This window comes from Podarcis vaucheri, assembly GCF_965113315.1.
Source record: "Podarcis vaucheri genome assembly, chromosome: 6".
Taxonomy (NCBI): Eukaryota; Metazoa; Chordata; class Lepidosauria; order Squamata; family Lacertidae; genus Podarcis; species Podarcis vaucheri.
The window spans coordinates 47,542,890-47,560,425 of NC_138764.1; the positions used below are offsets into that span (position 1 = coordinate 47,542,890).

The following is a 17,536-nucleotide window of genomic DNA, read 5'->3' on the forward strand; positions in this document are numbered from 1 at the left end:
CATTTATTGTTGTAAAGTATCTGGAAAATGGAAAACACCACAACCATCCAATGTTAATAATATAAAATACATCATGTTCACTACATGCAGCAATAATACCAAGCCCATTTAAATAAATTATAATTATATCTAAGAGTCTCTCATGGCCCTTAAAATATGAATTCAATAGGACATAATCCGTACTATAAAATTCCAGAGCTGGACTGACCATAAGAGCTATTATTGCTGCCATCACAACTGGAATCGCTGTAGCCTCCTAAGTGTCCTGCCAGAGACCATTCTGTCCTGTGGAGAGAACAGGTGGAACCAGGGGAACCATCTCTGAGGCATCATCTTAAGGCCACATGCCAAATGAGAGATATGCAGTGCAATTCTATAGATGAGTAAGCCAAATACAGTTCAGTGGGACTTATTTCCAGGTGAGTGTTCATAGCATTGAAACTCCAGTAACCTACTTTTGGTTCTGTGGTATTCAAACAGGGCTGCAACTAATTGATTATGAAAAGAGACTGTGTGGAAATAAGTACAATAACTCACCAGTGGTTCATGTCCCAACCAAAATGAATACCGAGGCATCCCACGCAGTGCACATGCCAACATTTTACACAGCTACAGCTGCTGCTGAAGTATATTTTGAATTATGGTTTGTAGGCCAATTGTGATTGTCAAAATAATCACTACTCTCTGGGCTTTTAGGTCAGTGTAGGACAGGCTGCTGCAGGGGGAAGTGAACATAAGATAAAGCCAGGTGGTAAAGAGTCTTCCACAGTACGTAACTATGAGCAGAGTGAGGCTCAAAGCGTGGTCATTGGTATATAACAGTGTTTCCCAACCACTGTTCCGCGGCACACTAGTGTGCCGCGAGATGTTTCCTGGTGTGCCGCGGGAAAAATTAAAAAATTTGAAAGATTTTTTTTTTAAAAAAAGTCAAGTTTTCAATTGGGGCGCCGTCACTAGATGACCCCTGGGGTTCCCTCCCTCCCTCCCGCTCTGCGCCTCCCTCCTCCTCCTCCGGGGAGGCCCTTCCTGGCTCTCGGCCAAGGCTTGGCAGCTGCCACTCACTCACTCGCTCGCCCACCCGTCCCTCCATCCCTGCACCCGGCCTCTCCCCCTCCGTCCCCGGCGCGGGGGCTGCCGGGATCCGTAGTCCCCTCGCCCTTGGGCTCCGCGCCCGCGCGGGGTGCGTGAACTACGTTTCCCAGCGTGGCCTGGCGGGCCGGGCGTTTTGTTTGAAGCGCTCTTCTCCCGGCCATGGAATGAGCGCGGCGGCCGGGTGGGCAGGGGCTCTTCCGCGCAGACCCCGCGCAGCCTGCCTGCGCCCCCGCGGAGATCGGGCGGCAGGATGGAGCCCGGGGATCCCCGCGGAGGCGGAGCGGCGGAGGCTGCCCCCCAGGTAGGGCTGCGTCGGGGGGGGGGTTATTTTTGCAATGCTGCATCCGTGCTGGAGGGGACGCATCGGACCGCGGGGAGACCCCTTGGCGTGCGTGCAAGGCAATGCATGCGTGCAGGCGTTGCATGGAGTGCAGTGCAATGCAATGGCAACGCGGCGCCCTGCATGCATGCATGCAACTTCCACCGGCGCTCCGGACTTGGCAGGTGAGGGGGTCCCCAGTGGGCGGCAGAGAGAGCCGGGAGGGCGAAGGGGAGCCGGGGGGGAGCAGCGCTGCTCCCCGAGCCGAGCCCGGGGGGAAACTTCGGCGTCGTTGCGCCGGGTGTTGGAAGCGGAGGCTGGCGGGGGCCCCTCACCTGCAAAACCTGGTCGCCTCTCATATATTTCGTGCATTGCATTCATCGCCCGCTTTCTCCTCCAAGGAGCTCCTGGGGGCGCGCGTGGTTCTCCCCGTGTTATCCTCGCAACAACAGCCCTGCGAGGTGGGTCAGGTGAGTGGCCCAAGGGAGCACCCAGGGATTGTCCTGGCCAGGTGGGGTGATTTGAACCCTGCTCTCTGCCCGGTCTTCGTCCTCATTTAGCCCCCACATGTGCATGACTGTGCATGACTGAGGTTTTTCCCCCTCGTCTTGGCTATGGTGTGAGTCTGTGCTGTTAATTAATGGGGTTCTGCCTTCGGAGAAGATGAGCCAGCCCTCAAGGAGGTGATTATGTAATTTGCTAGCAATTCATGTCCCTCCCGGCGTGACGCTGCGCGCTGACGTCACGGGGCTGTAATGGTGGTGTGCCTCGAGATTTTTTTCATGAAACAAGTGTGCCTTTGCCCAAAAAAGGTTGGGAAACACTGGTATATAAGACGTGTTGTGTTACACAAGCATGCCTATGTATTTTTTTCATCTCTGAAATGTAGAGTATATCTTGGGACTTTGCTTGCATAGATGGCAGCCCACCAAGCCATCATCTCTCTCCTCTAAACATGCCCACAATTCTCCTCTTAAAGGTAAAGGGACCCCTGACCATTAGGTCCAGTCATGGCCGACTCTGGGGTTGTGGCGCTCATCTTGCTTTATTGGCCAAGGGAGCCAGCGTACAGCTTCCGGTTCATGTGGCCAGCATGACTAAGCCACTTCTGGCAAACCAGAGCAGCGCATGGAAACGCCATTTACCTTCCCGCCAGAGTGGTACCTATTGATCTACCTGCCTGTGATCAGGTGCTAATGGCTGAGATTAGCTGGTTTAGCAGCATCTACAAAGGGATGCTTGCAGTTCCACTTGAGCACCACAAGCACGGCACTTTCATCATTTTTGACTGAGAGCAATCACAGCCTATTGTTACACTTACACACACACACACACACACACACACGTGATAATCTTTTTCATTTTCACCTAATGACAGAAATAGATTATTAATTGCAGAAACTTAAAGCAATTAAAGCCATCCAAATTATGGAATCCACACTTGCTATGTAATTGAAAGGAAAAACTATACTCATTATCGGATGGTGTTCTGGGGTGGGTGGAATAAAATGACTATTAAAACATACAAGATGTTTCTGAATTGAAGGGTTATTATCATATTATTCATACATAAGAAATTTAATATTCAAAGCATTTTACAACTTGTGCTTTGCTTTACTTGCATGCTATTTTAGGGGACAGTACGTTTCTTCAATAAATGCATGTGACCAGACTATGTGGTTGCTTGCTTTTACTCCCAGTTTACACATAGGGAACAGAAGTTGTAGAGGATAGAGCCTTGACTCTCCCAGATTCTGCATACTTGGGTCTCCCGGATTCTGCATGCATTCAGTTCTCCTATATTTACTCTCTCCTCAAAGAATGAAATGAATAGATTTATATAAAGCATGCTTAGGACTGGGCATCTCCACAATTAGAAAATCACGTGTGGAAGAAAGGTGCATTAAAAATGATGTTTATGGCACTTATCTCCTGGTAGATTTGGCTAATGATGAATTTAGGATTGTCACTCCTCTGTTTCCAGGAGTTCTCTGCTTCACAGGCTGTAGAAGGATGGCCCTCTATTTTGAAGGAGTCTCCTGTATGAAGGGCTGTCCAGTCAACACCCAGTTTAAAGATAAAGAACCATAAGAATGGAGAGCAACGAAGCAGGCTATCCTTGTGTAGCACAATCGTCTCAGAGTTCAATGAAATTATTTTCCAGTAGCTGTGTTCAGGATTGCCACAGAAGTAGATTAAGTTGATAGAAAGTAATGATGAGGCCGAGACACACCTACGTAAGTGTTAAAATACATGTGGGTTTGCCATACACTCTGCCACTGACAGCAGCAGACTGGGCACCTAAGAGAAGTAGTCATACATGCATACCAATTTGTGTGCATTGAGCTCCACCAAGTGATGGGGGAATCCTGAACCAAGTAGGCCCATCCCTCGCATGAAGGAGCCCTATGTACAAAGAGCTTCCTCTAACACACTATATAGCATTTACAGGGGGCACCACTACTCAGTGCACCCTCTTGATACATTCTTTCGACACATGAAGGCGTTTGAGTGAACACTTCTGTAGTGCCTCACTTAAGGGCCTCCATGAGAGTTATGACTTAAGGTCTCTTTGGTTTGGGTGTAACATTGTCCCCACCCCACCCCACCCCACCATCTAGTGTACAGAGTAGAGTACAAGATGGATGCAGACTGTCACATGAAACAATTGTATGTGTACATAGAATCACAGAACTGTAGAGTTGGAAGGAACCACTAGGGTCATCTAGAAGAGTTTGGATTTGATATCCCGCTTTATCACTACCCGAAGGAGTCTCAAAGCGGCTAACAATCTCCTTTCCCTTCCTCCCCCACAACAAACACTCTGTGAGGTGAGTGGGGCTGAGAGACTTCAAAGAAGTGTGACTGGCCCAAGGTCACCCAGCAGTGGGGGAGGAGGAGCGGGGAAGCAAACCCGGTTCACCAGATTACAAGTCTACCGTTCTTAACCACTACACCACACTGGCTCCCACACCACACTGGCTCTAGTCCAACCCCTTGCGGTGCAGGAATCTTTTGCCCGACGAGGGATTTGAATCCCGTGACCCTGAGATTAAGTGTCTCATGCTGTATCTACTGAGCACGTGCACACAATCGTCATCACTAATTACAGCTTCCCAGTGTTGATGTGCATGCAGTGATATATTTGCCCTGGCAATGTTGCACAAGTGTCACCTTTTTCTTTTTCCATGGAAGTTCCCGCTGAAGCAAATTAGCAATGTGGGAAGCACATTAGCTAGAAGTAAAGCTTAATGTCATAAACTTTTTGAACCATCCACGCTGGTCCGTGAAAAAACAGTATCTTTAGCCATGAGAGTTTGGGAAGGGGGGTGGAATCCTGAACTAGCAACAAATTTGTCTTCCTTGTACAGAATTTTTAATGAAAGTCCATCTGTTGGTAGGTCTCCCACTGTGGGTCCCTACCACCACTGCCACTTGTAGCATGCTACTGTTTAGATTACGGTTACCTATGCTGGGGACCAAATTTGTTTTGCAAACAACATCTGGGGTGGCCAGAATGAGAAGTGCAGAGTTCAGCAAAACGTTGACAGAATCCAGAGCACGAACACCTTGCTTCAAACCTCTGTGCTTCAATTACGTGAGCTGGTTCACCTACCGCTTAATTGGCCGCAAGCCATACAAGTAATTATGCCGCTGACATCTCCTGAAATTATATTCTTAATTGTTACATTTATTTGTATCACAATGAAATTAAACCACATCTCGGTTTGGTGGGGCTCTGTTGCTCTCATAGCTACAAGCATTGTGGGGGCATGGCAAGCATCAGTTTTACATTTCATGGAAATGTCGTCTGGCAAGCTAGGGGGAGGGAAAAACAAAGGAAAAATCCCCCAAGACCTCTAGGGAGCAAGAATTGTAAAGATGGCAAAGTAACAGAATATTGTAGTATGGCTCTTATTATTATCATAGCGCACTGCAGATTACTCTGTTTCTCTCCGCTCCCCCCCCCCAAACTGGCTGTTATTGTTTGCTGCAATTTATAAGAGTTTACCAGGGCAATGCTGAATTGGTTTGCCTGCAAACAGCAATATAATATCTCACTCCAGAGACACAACATATCTCTATTTGTTGTTGCAAATTTACTTCTTTTAAAGAAAACGGGCACACACACACATCCTGCTTCCTCCCTCCTGCCTCCATTTCTTCCTTTCTTTTTTTAAAGAAGAGGAATAACATCCTTTCAAGGAAAATGTATGCGGAACCAATTTACAGAGGTTTGGGGTGGGGGAGAAGGAGCTCTAAACACAGTTTGGTCTTTCTGCTCAGAACTGCTCTCTAATTGCTTTGAATTTACTTTATTGCAAGGTTGGGGATTGCTTTGAAGTGATTATGAGGAGAACAAACAGGCCTTTTCTTTATTTGCAGGGAGAATTTAGAGAAGGAAAAGCTCTCTCTCTCCATTCCCCCCCTCCATTTGATATCCTGTTTTAGAAGCTACAGTTCTAGAAAGTCTCAACAGTTACTAAAAATGTAATGGTAACACATTTACTTCCTCTCTTTAATGGCTGAGTCATTTGTACTGGGGAATCTTCTGCTGGCATTGAAAAGTACTGCTTCAGCTTTTCTCCCCTTAACTGTATCATTTTGATGGATGGGGCAACTGCATTCTTCTGTTTCTTGGCAATCCCTTTGCAACCCCCCCCCCGCCCCGCTGCTCCCCCCTCCCTGCCCCGGGGCTTTCCACCTCTGGGTTTTCTTTTGCTCTCATACTATTAAAAGTGTGAACACAATATGATTTGGGAAATAAGTAAAATAGCAGTCAGGATTTGCATAAGGAATCTGTACCTGATAAAACACAAGCAAAGATGGTTGAAGGAAAGTAGTAAGAAATAGGTCATGTAAGATAATACTACACACAACCAATGTTAGAATGTTGAGCATCTGAAATATTTACATGGTGATATTGTATATTTATGTGAACCCTTTAAGCAACCTTCACCAGCACAGGCTGGGAATGATGAGGTTGGGGAAGCCTGTCTTAATGGGGCAAAGATGTGTCTAGCTGCCTGGAGCCCTCAGCCCAAGGCCAGTGCTCTTTGCCTCCTCTCTGGAACCTTGTGGGAAAATAAATTAATAAAATGGTGCTAAGCTAACCAGCAGTAAGTTTGGTCCACCTTTCATCTCCATGATAGCACAGCAAACTTTGGATATCAGAACTAAGCAATGGTGTTGTGAGTGCAATTTGACTCCCCGTCTCACCAGAAATATATTTAGTGGCACAAAGAGAACCATAGAACAAAAAGAATGAAGGGAAGTTTAAGTGGAGAAAGAGGAGAATACAACTCAATGCTTCTTGTTACAATCCACTGGTGAACGTCAGACAGGTATGACAGAGGTGAACTACTTCAGTGATGACGAAATGACAATGAGCTTGGCCGAAAGCTCCTTCAAAATTTAGGCCCAACTCATATTAAGCTCTCTTGTGGAGGGAAAGCCAGCTCTTACCAAAGCACGCACCCCTTTCCCACTAAAATTTACTGAGTTGTAACAGCAGCAATGGAGTCTGAAAACTCTAATGCCATTCATGCAATGTTGTGTCACCTTGGGGGTGGGCCCTCCTCCCATGACACATAAGCTTCCTGGAAGAATTGTGCCATGGTTTTCTGAAAGGAAATTTGAGCACATGAGCTCATGTATAGGAGATTTGTGTGATTGTGACACCGGGTCGTGTAGGTGCCCCAGGCATGTAGAGCATCTTCATGTGAGCTGCAGCTCACACGCAGGGTTTTCCAACACACAGTTGTTGAAGGAAGGCAACATGAAGGGCTCGAAAATAATGACTCGAATCCCAAGTCAATAGCAGGGCATGCTATTGCCGTAAACACAAGTAATGAGTGAAGAGGGCTTATGTTACAGCAGCATTACAAGCACTAGGACTCCTGGAATGCACCTTTGGACTCTGAATCCTCCTTGCTGCTGTTGCCACAACCAGGTCAATTTCCAGAAAAGGGATGGGGGAGGTGGAAAGGTGCTGAATGTGGGGTGGGCAGTGGCAGTGAAGTGCTTGAAAAGGCACTGGGAAGATAAAGAGGCCTGGACTTCTAAATGAGCTCAGAAACAATACCATTTATTTTCTGAGTATTTTTTGGAATGGGAAGGAAAACAATTCCTTTTTGTCTAGTCTGTTGCAAATTGAAATGCAGAGATGAGGTAGGTTTGCCTATCACAGAAGAATCACCATATGGATCTGGGGGTGTTATTCACACACTTTGCCCCAGAAAGGGGTTGCATATTCAGACATGAGTGGAATACTTTACTGACCCTTCCAGAACAATAAGAAAAACCATTAGCACTCGAGGCCGCTGGGTACAGAATACACAACTGAAGCAATCTGTTCTGAATGAAATATTAATAATAGTAAATGCATGGCTGTCAGGTTTTTATATTGCACACATCTTTATGTTGAGTCTGAATACTTTGCGGAACACACATTATCTTGTCTAGGCCATTTGTGATGCCTCAAAAACTTTGCATACCACCTATCTATAAAATGCATGCGTAATGTTTCAGCACAAATTAATTTCTTCTGTATGCAAACTAATGTGTGCACATTTCTGCAGAGGTCTGTAGTTCTGAGTCGAAATGCTTCCCCCGTGGTATTCTGCAGCCAAATAATGGGTAAGGTATTTTTTTTAATGTAACAGATGTCAGGCAGCATGGCCCAGAGAGCAGGCTGGGCGGTAGGATGTAAAATATTCTGTTCCAAACTCTGACAAATACCTGTCCCGTGACACCAAAGATGCCACATTGCATCTCTCACTCCATTTTTTCTCATTTAACTTCTGCAGTTGTTGTGCAGGAACTTTTAGATTCTGACAAGGGAATGCAAAAAAGAAGTAAGTGATATGTGCTTAATTTCCATTGAAATCAGCAGGATTTAAGTATGCCAATTACTTATGGTGTCAAAGGGCTCCAGGTTTTATCCAGGTTATGATAGGACAGGGCTGAGAGGATAGGAAGGAGCATGTTAAAAAAGACAACATGAAACTATCGTGTATGTATACATGATAACTGGCAGACTTTAGCCCTCCTCAGGTGTGCAAATTCAAGGCTTACAAAACATGTGATGGACAGCTTGTGGAGGATGACTGTCTGAAGCAGTGAGCCTTCTGAATTCATGAAGGTTCCCTGCATGTTTTAGAACCCTGGAAAATCAGAGTTGTTAAACATGTGACAGAAAGCTCCACACTTTTCCTCCAAAAAATTGGTGGGCTATAAGAACAAGTGGGGTGGGCAGAATATGCTCATTCTGGCAATCCCGCCCATTTTACCTATTAAATTAATCCCAAATGTCCATGCTTCAAGAGGGTTCTTCTGGTATTCACACCTGAATTGGGCTGTTTTTGGTGGAGCATCTGTAGATGTCTGGATTGGCCCACAAATGGGTCCCAAATTACACATCTCATTTTTAGGCCAAGAGACAAGAGACTACAATTTAATTCAGACCTCAGGACAGTCCTGGAAGAAAGAATGGGCCTGAGCTGGCTCCCCCCCCCAAGTGTCTAGTCTTTGTGACTAAATACAAAAAAAAGGTAAGAGCAAAATCTGTTATATTTCAGAAACAAGGGGAGAAAACATGAATCATAATTTTGTACATCACCTTGGAGGATTGTTGGTTTTTTTTTAAAAAAATGAAGGGCAGTTAAGAAATATTTTATCTTTTGGCAGCTGCATCACCACCAAGTGATTAACAGTGAGGGGGTGCTCAGGGCAGTCTGGGCACACTGGCAGAGCCAAACTGGCACTCCCACCCATGCACCTGAGTCATTGAGATGCTGCCAGCATCCCACCCTTTCCGTGTCCTAGTACACAGTGATGATGCCACTGCCAGACTAGGTCCACAGTGCCACTCTATGCCTCCAGCTCCTCTTATTGCCGCTGCAATAAAACAGTTCCCAAAACCATCCCGCAGGCAGAAAAGGTTGCATGACTCAGACAACCTACTTGCCAAGGAAACAATTTGCCATCTCCCCCTCCCCAAAGTGGTATCTTGTTTCTTTAACACAAAGTAATTCAGCAGTTAGTTTCATCCTGCATCTATTTATTTTAACGGGGTGCACAGCTGAAAAATGCTTAAGACTGCTCTGCAGCTATTCCTCCTTACCCTTCCGCCACCCCCCCCAGCACAGACATTACCAGCACTGAAAGAGAGACAACATTTCATGTGGCACAAATTGCTAGCATTTTGTCCCTCCCTCCTTCTTATCCCCAATCAAACATTAAATCTGCATGCAACAATATCAGCCCGTCTTACCTGTGACTTTCACTTCAAACACTTTCTGTCTTCAAAGAGACTAGTTGAAAGGATTTAGTTTTATTAACCACTCTGGCAGCTGCTGCTGTCCTCCCTATTAGCTAATGGAGTTTAATTATTTTTGTGTGTGGAAGATTCTGGTTTAAATACTCCAGTTGTATCTTCCTTGACAAACGGGGCCTGCCAATTTACATGGAACATGTACCCAGTTGTTATCATCATGGAAGCACATTGTCAACTTGTACAGAACCAGATGCTTCCATGCCCAAATGAATTACAGAGGAAGAAAGGCTCCTCCCTCCGTATCCTCAATCTCAGCACAGCGAAAAGTCAGAAATCTAAATAGCATCTTGATATATACTAGGGATGGGAAACCTCTGGCATGCAAACCTAATTAGGCCCAACACAGATTCTCAGTTTGACCCGTGAGGCCATTTTCATCAAACCACATCCATCTAACACCCCTAAGTGATTTCAGGTGAGGTGCAGGTAAAGACATGGCTACAAACAAACATTCAGGAGCTTAAAGTGCTCTTCTGCAAATGGAACTTGCTGACAGGAGTAACCCACCTCGCCACCCAAGCTATAGCGAGAGCTGTGTGTATTGGCTCTGACAGTGAGCCCTGTTTGGATTGGCTGGACTATGAAGTTTGCCTTCAAATGGGCTCATTGCTTTGTCCATTTGCAGGTGCAGTTTTAATTCATGTGACTCTCTGTAATCTCTGATTAGTTGATTAGTGATTATAATGAACTACTCCCAACTTTTACAGGCAAACTGCCCCACACACCTGCCAAGGTTGGTCTGGGGTGGTGGTGGGAGAAATTATCGCTCACTGGCTGGATCTGGTCTCTCCACCCCTGTATATGTAAATGGATGAAGTCATTATCTACGTGTGGATCTCTAGTCTCCCAAATGCTGCTATTCATGTACAAGAGGAAAATATCAGCAGGCTTGAGAGGACCTGAGGTTTCCAGGAGCATAAAGAAATCTCTAGAAAAAAAACTCTAGAGGGGGTGGGCCCCCCAAAGAGTGCTGTTTAGGGGAAATTGTTGGCACTTAATCATACTGGTATATATGCTACAGATGTATGTAACAGATTTGCTGTCTGTTTGCCAAAGCTGAGCATGATTTTTACAGCGTTTTATAAGCTAGGCCAATGGAGACATAGAATGCAGAAATCACTTTTTTGATTATAAAGCCCTTTTGATTGCTGATCACTACAAGTTCTTTGCCTTTCTTTTGCAAATCTGATTCTTCTTTTTTAGGGGCTTGGGGAGCGAGAATGAAAACCTTGCTTTCTTCTTCCCATCAGTTTATGTAGAGTGAGCCCTTTTATTCTCTGGATTTTCTTTGCCATTCTCTACCAAAGAAAAATCCCGGCTGCATCATTCCAGTCTCTTGTAGCCTGATAGGCAATTTAAACATATATTAAAAATCATCCTTCCAGGCACATCACTTTGAATGCTGTCTGACACCATTCACAACATCTGTGTCACATCAGCTCTGGAGCCCAGGGAAAACCTGACAGTAGGAATCTGTTTTTAAGGCATCTCTGGGATTTCTCCCCCTTGGACAGTCCTTTGGAGTGGTCTCCTTGACAATACCTCATCATTGTTGTTTTAGTCAAAGATTTAAACTGAAATGACACAAAACAGGGTCCTTGTCCATAAGGTGGGGGCTTTGTGCAACTGACAAGGATTGCCAGCAATTTCAGAAAGAAAAAAGGGAGGTGCTTTCTTTCTCATTTTCATAAAATACATTTACTGGGCAGGGTGGGAGAATAAAAGCTGGATTTGCCCTTTTTAGTGCTCTGTCAGAAGGGCAAAACCAAAGGTGGATTGCTGGTTTTCTTTTCTCCTTTCTGAGGTTTTTCAGGGGACGCAATTTCCCTGCCATTGGGTGGTAGCCAACATTAGTCATATTCAGAGGCCATTGATTTTCATGGTTCATCTTTGAGTGTGACTAATGCTGGATTTCACTTGTTGTTTCTAAAGGGAGAAAAAAATATATACAGCAGAACCAGGGCTGCCTTACATTCCCACCATTTTGGAAGCAGGGGCTGGGGAGTGATCTGCCCCAGGCATGCCCCCTTCCCCCCTGTTGGTTCACAGTGCTGAAGGTACCCAATATGGCAAGGGCTACAGGGGTTTCTGTGGTGACAAGGAAGGGACTTATGCTCTCTCTGCTCTTGGAGAAGGAGATCTGAAGCTTCCTATGTCCCCTGGAGCACTCTCCCAGGGTTCAGAGGATTGTAGAGATATGCACATGCAAACTATTGGACTTGCAGAGTCGAAACGGACCTCATGTCTCACTGTCCAATTTGTGGATGAAATAGTGAAGTAAATGGAGGAAGGAACTAACTGATAATGGAGGCAATAAGAACTGTTCCTGGCATCTGCCAATTTCCTCTCTGGAAGTCTCTTTAGAGCAATACTACGTGTTATTTCTAGATTACTTCTGTGGTGGGGGGATGCTAAGATGAGCTTTTTGTACCACTCTCGATGCTATAAAGCTTGTGTAGTAGCAGCAGCAAAAAGAAAGGAGAGTGGTCTTGCTCTCATTTTTACCACAACTGCAAGCCAAAAGCTCTTGTCTGAACTTTCAACTCACCACTGCTAATGATAGAGGGATACCAGGCCAGTGTCATGGGTGGCTATGGCCAGAATCTATGAAACATCTCAACTCCAGCAGGACTGCATTGATGAGAGCCCCCTGCTGGAGCTTCTGTAGTGAGGAGGTAGACTGACTGAGGGAGGTGACCCATGTGTCTTGTGTAAAGCCCCTCTCCCCACAAAAAAGCTGGATCCTACTCCCATCAATCCCAACAAACAAGCCCAATGACCAAGAATGGTAGGAGTTGTAGTCCAGACTCGTGGGCTTCTCCAACCCTGATGTAAGTGTTAAACAGCCTTGGAGAGAAGATGGACCTTAGTGGACTAGGACTTCTGTACAACGGTAAGCCCAAACCTGTTTTGTGAAGCTGTTCCAGAAGATATTATATACACATTTAAAATAGTATAACACCTAAAATTGGGGCACATTGAAAAGTTGACCGATACTACCATCTTTTCCTTTTGGTCCATGGGTGAGTTGCCCCACGGAATTGGACACAGATCATGTGCAGGCCTCTTGTTATTTATATGGAACTAGGCCATTTGGTAAGAGAGAAATCCCTCATCCATCCTCCTACTCAGACTATAAAAATATAAAATTATGTCTTTGGATTTTCCTCCAGAGTGTTTTTTCTTTTTTTGTCCTGTTTCCAAACTTGTCCTAGAAACTCACCCGTGTCTTGCATGTGCATACAGACACTGTTGGTGCTTTAAATAATTAGTAATAATAAGAGAACACTCAAATCTAACTCAAGTTGTCAGGGATTTTAAGATACTAATGAAAGGATTAAATAGGGCTTATTACCCATGAGAATCCTGAAGCACTCTGCAAACTGCTATATTTATACAATAGCTTCACTCCCCAAAGGAACACTACTACCTTTGAGTTGAAAAATGTGGTAACTCTGTAAAAGCTTATTAAGTCAAATGAACAAGATGGAGGGGGATGACACCATCCTTTTATGTCTTATTCGTTCAGCCATTGTGGCCTACTGGAATTACTGAGGTCTGTACAATATTGTGCCTGCTTAGGGTAGGACATCTGGCCTTCTCTCATTTGGCAGGATTAGATGTGGATTTACATTGCTCTCTGTACCACTTAGAGTTGTTGCCAGGCTCTGTAATTCCTGGGCTTGGAATATAAACTTTGTGATTTATCATGTTTGCCTCAAGTGTCAGGTATACATTTCACACACACACACACACACACACACACACACACATGCACATCATGAGGGGGGGGGGAGGGAGATTCCCTATTTTAGATTTTACTCCAAGCTGGGGAAGAACTGCACTCTTTCCCAACTGACCTACTGCAAACCCAGTGATCTTTCCACTTGTCTGTTTGTTTGCAGCCCCCCCCATCCATCTACCTGGCCACTTACCTTACTGATTCTGCTGTTTCAATAGCAGAAAGGGGAAGAATCATATATCTCCCAATGCTCAGGATAGTAACAGGGATGGTGGGGGAGAAATCCCAACTCAAGAACCAAAGCGGAGCCTCTTCGGACAGATGTGGGATTTGTCAGAGATCATGTGTGTTGAGATTCCTGGATTGCAGGGGGTTGGACTAGATGACCCTCAGGCTCCCTTGCAACTCCACAATTCTATTATTCTAGCATCCAAAGCACTCTCAACCAAATGCTTCAGAGATCTGGATGGTTAAATGAATGCTGCAGAGAGCATGTCTGCAAAACTGAAACATGCCAGGGTAGGGAAAATGCCAGGGTAGGGAAAAGGGAGAAGGAGAGCTATTCTGTGACTGACAGGTCTCTAGTCTCTAATCGGATGGAATTTGTTTACCAGGAATCTCATTGGTGAAGGGATGTTTCAGCTGAAAAGCTGACAGCACAATCCTATATATGTCTGCTGTGAAGTATGGCTTGCTGTGCTCAATAGGACCCCCAAGTAAATGTGTGCAGGATTGTTGCTTTAGGCTTCAATCCTGTACCTACTTACCTAGGACTAAGTCCTATTGAACCAAATATGGCCTTCCTCTGAATTGCCATGTATTGGGATGCCTTGCAAGGTACCAGAGTCAGTGGCACGTCAAATAATATATTTATTTCTAAAGTCTAAACTTTTTCAGTTTGAGAACCAATCCCTAGCAAAGTTTATCTTAAGCTGTAGAAGTTTAACCAAAAATAAAACCCGTAAATCTGACTGGTCCAGCATTATCAGAACATCAAATACAGTATGTAGAATTTTTCTACTGTGCTAGTAAAGCCTAAAGCACAATTTGTTTTAAAGAGAGGCAACCTGTTGTAATGTCACACTATCCAGCATACCACAATGGGTCTACATGAGAAAAGGACGTTGGCAAACTTAGACATTTTCCTAACAGCATTGGCACCCCCAAAGGGACAAGCAATTATTTAGTTTAAAGCGCATTTTGTTTCTTGGGCAGCTGTTGCAGCGAAGAACATTAGAGTGAACCCTCACTTCAGCTCTGTAACGTGTGTGTAAATGGCATTGCAGCACTGTTCTGAACATAGTAAATGGTTAATTTTGATTGCCCTGATAAATATGCTATTCATACAAATCTCATAAAACTCTGAAAATTAATATTTTAACCAGTGGCCTTGCTTCAGCAAACACAATAATACTGTGCTCTATGTCACCGCAGACCGCTAAAGCAGATGGCAGACGGAAGCTGAGCTGCATAGAGCAGCCTGAAATATTAAATCAAATCAATCTGAAGTTGTGTTTGTGCCTGAGGGAAGCTTTCCATTCAGATGAAGGAGATGGTCTCTCCTAACTGCCTATGCATGGGCCTGGGGTTGGAACAGATTGCTGAAAGATTCAAATGTTAGTGCTACTGTGCTAAAAAGAAAATAGGGTTAAACCTAAATGTGCAGGATTAACCCCAAATTATGTGCATTTCCAAAAGGATATTAGTGAAAGTTGTCTTTTTTTTTTTGCTTCCCTACTGCAAAAAGGAGCAGTGTGATTGTTCAGTTCATGCTAATGATCCTTTTCTATTTGTTTAACAGTCTTTCACACATCTATCTGTACAAAAACACCCCCAGTTGTAAGGAGTCTGTTTTCCACTGGTGCCCATGGGAGACTGGTAGGACAGAAAGCAAGGAAACCACCAGTAGGTGGAGTCAGAGAAAATGACAGGCAGAATCAATCAATTTGAGATTTTTCTCCCCATCCTCCTTGGTAAATTCTTCAGGAACAACGCTGAGACTCAGGAGGAGGAACCTATTAGGCAGTGCCGCCTCCTGCACTAGTTGCAAGTAAGAAGGCAGACAAGTGAGGGTTGGTTAAGGGCAGGCTGAAGTTGGTGCAGCAGTGTCCCATTTGGACCACCCCCATTGCTGTCATCATTTATACCCCACTCATAGACATGCCTACACCTTATCTGTCAATGCTTTCATTACCTATTAAGGCATCTATGCATTTGTGGCTTCCAGGGTGGTGCTACTGCTGCTTATCAACATGTCTATCCAGTGATGTGATGTGATTGGAGGAGTCACCTTCAGGTGATTCCTTGAATACTTCACTAGAGGAGGCTGCTTCCTAAGGGCTGCACTGAGATGAATGGGAAAATTCACATTCTCAGGTGCCCCATGTTGTTTATATCAGAGGACACATTGAAGCCTATATAGCAGAGGAGTCATGTGTTGAAAGCAGGGCAGGAGGGTGTTGTATGGCTGTGCAGGCTAACTCCACCCCACTGATGTGCACAGCAGGCACATTTCCTTGCAGCTCATGTGTTTAATGAGTGTGTGAAAGAGCTCTACAGATGTACATCAATATATGCATAGAGCAACTTCAGATGCTGCTGATGGCGGATAGTGCGGGACAGTACATAAATCGTATGAAATAAAATATAAATCAATAAATGTTCTTTCCATATATGGGGGACTCTTCTGAACCCCCCTGTGTTCCTAGAGAATGACGCAGCTGTCTCTTTTACAGATGTCATGCTCTTCAAAAAGAGACAAGATAAATTTTTGGTTTCCATTTCAAAATATGCACAAGGGAAATTTTTTCATCTTCATGCAATAATCAAAAGTGGGTCTTTGAATTTTTTGCCCTGTTTCTAAATGCTATTTGCAACTCACTATGCAAAATCCAAAGATCCCAAGAGGAAAACTCCATTCAGAGGACACAGCCACTCATTTATTTATTGTACTCATTTATTTGGCAATTTATATACCACCTTATTACAATAATTTCTAAGTGGTGTACAAGTGACTTAGTTTGAGCATATTACACTGATCCTCGTCTGACTGCACTGGCTACCAGTTAGTTTCCGGGCCCAATTCAAAGTGCTGTTTTTGACCTACAAAGCCTTAAATGGCTCAGGACCATGATACCTCAAGAACCGCCTCCTTCCATATGAACCTACCTGGACCCTGAGATCACCTTCTGAGACCTTTCTTCATGTGTCTCCTCCTCAAGAGGTCCAGGGTGTGGCAACACAAGATCACGCCTTCTCTACAGTAGCTCCCCATCTGTGGAATGCTCTCTCTCCTAGGAAGTTCACCTGACACCTTCATTATACACCTTTAGGCACCAGGCAAAAACGTTCCTTTTTAACCTTTGGTTGATTTGATTGACATCCTATGCCTTTAAAAAAATTTTTTTGGGGGAGGGGGTGTTATTGGGTTGTTTTTGTTTTGATTGCATATTTTGTTGTTTTATATTGTGATTTTATTCTGCGAACCACTCTGAGACCTCCGGGTATAGGGCAGTACATAAAATTAATACATCAATAAAACAATAAATCACTGCAGCTGAAATCAGTCAAAACAACAAAGTCATGAAAGGAAATGGAGCTGATTTTCCCCCTCTGCCCTCTCCCTCCTGGAAATCTTTTCTGGAGGGTTAGAAAAGTGGTGGGCATTGTACAGAAAGCTCCATGGAGAAAGGATTGTCTCCTCCTTTCCGTGAATGGCAGCTACCACTGGAAAAACTATTCTGCTCCCAAATGTCTGAAAAAATAGGTAATTGAAATTTGCCCTTCACAAAACAACAATTACCAGCACCCTTAATGAACTGCAGCTCCCAACATAAGTTTAAAGTGTTTTAAATATGCCTATCCACAATGGTAGGAAGACTGACAAGATGGCTTTCAGCTCAGCTGTGTACCAAGGGCCTTATGACATACCTCTAGGAATCCACTTGAGTTGAAACCCAAGCTGCAGCTGTCTTGATAGGCACAAAAGCAAAGTTCTGCACTAACATGCCACTGATGATGTTTGACAATGGTACTATTGCAGACA

General features: G+C 44.6%; 1 protein-coding gene across 5 annotated transcripts in view; it reads left to right on the plus strand.

Moving 5' to 3' along the window:
• The window catches only part of DAB1 (DAB adaptor protein 1), a 586,419-nt gene that overhangs the window by 130,680 nt on the left and 438,203 nt on the right, over positions 1–17,536 (plus strand). The window contains exon 1 of one of the 5 annotated variants that reach the window (XM_082228740.1): positions 5,881–5,902. The exons of the other annotated variants lie outside the window; for them this stretch is intronic. The gene's annotated coding sequence lies outside the window, so the exon portion shown is untranslated. Of the gene's footprint in view, positions 1–5,880; positions 5,903–17,536 lie in introns of those variants that run through there. 5 annotated transcript variants of the gene reach the window in all.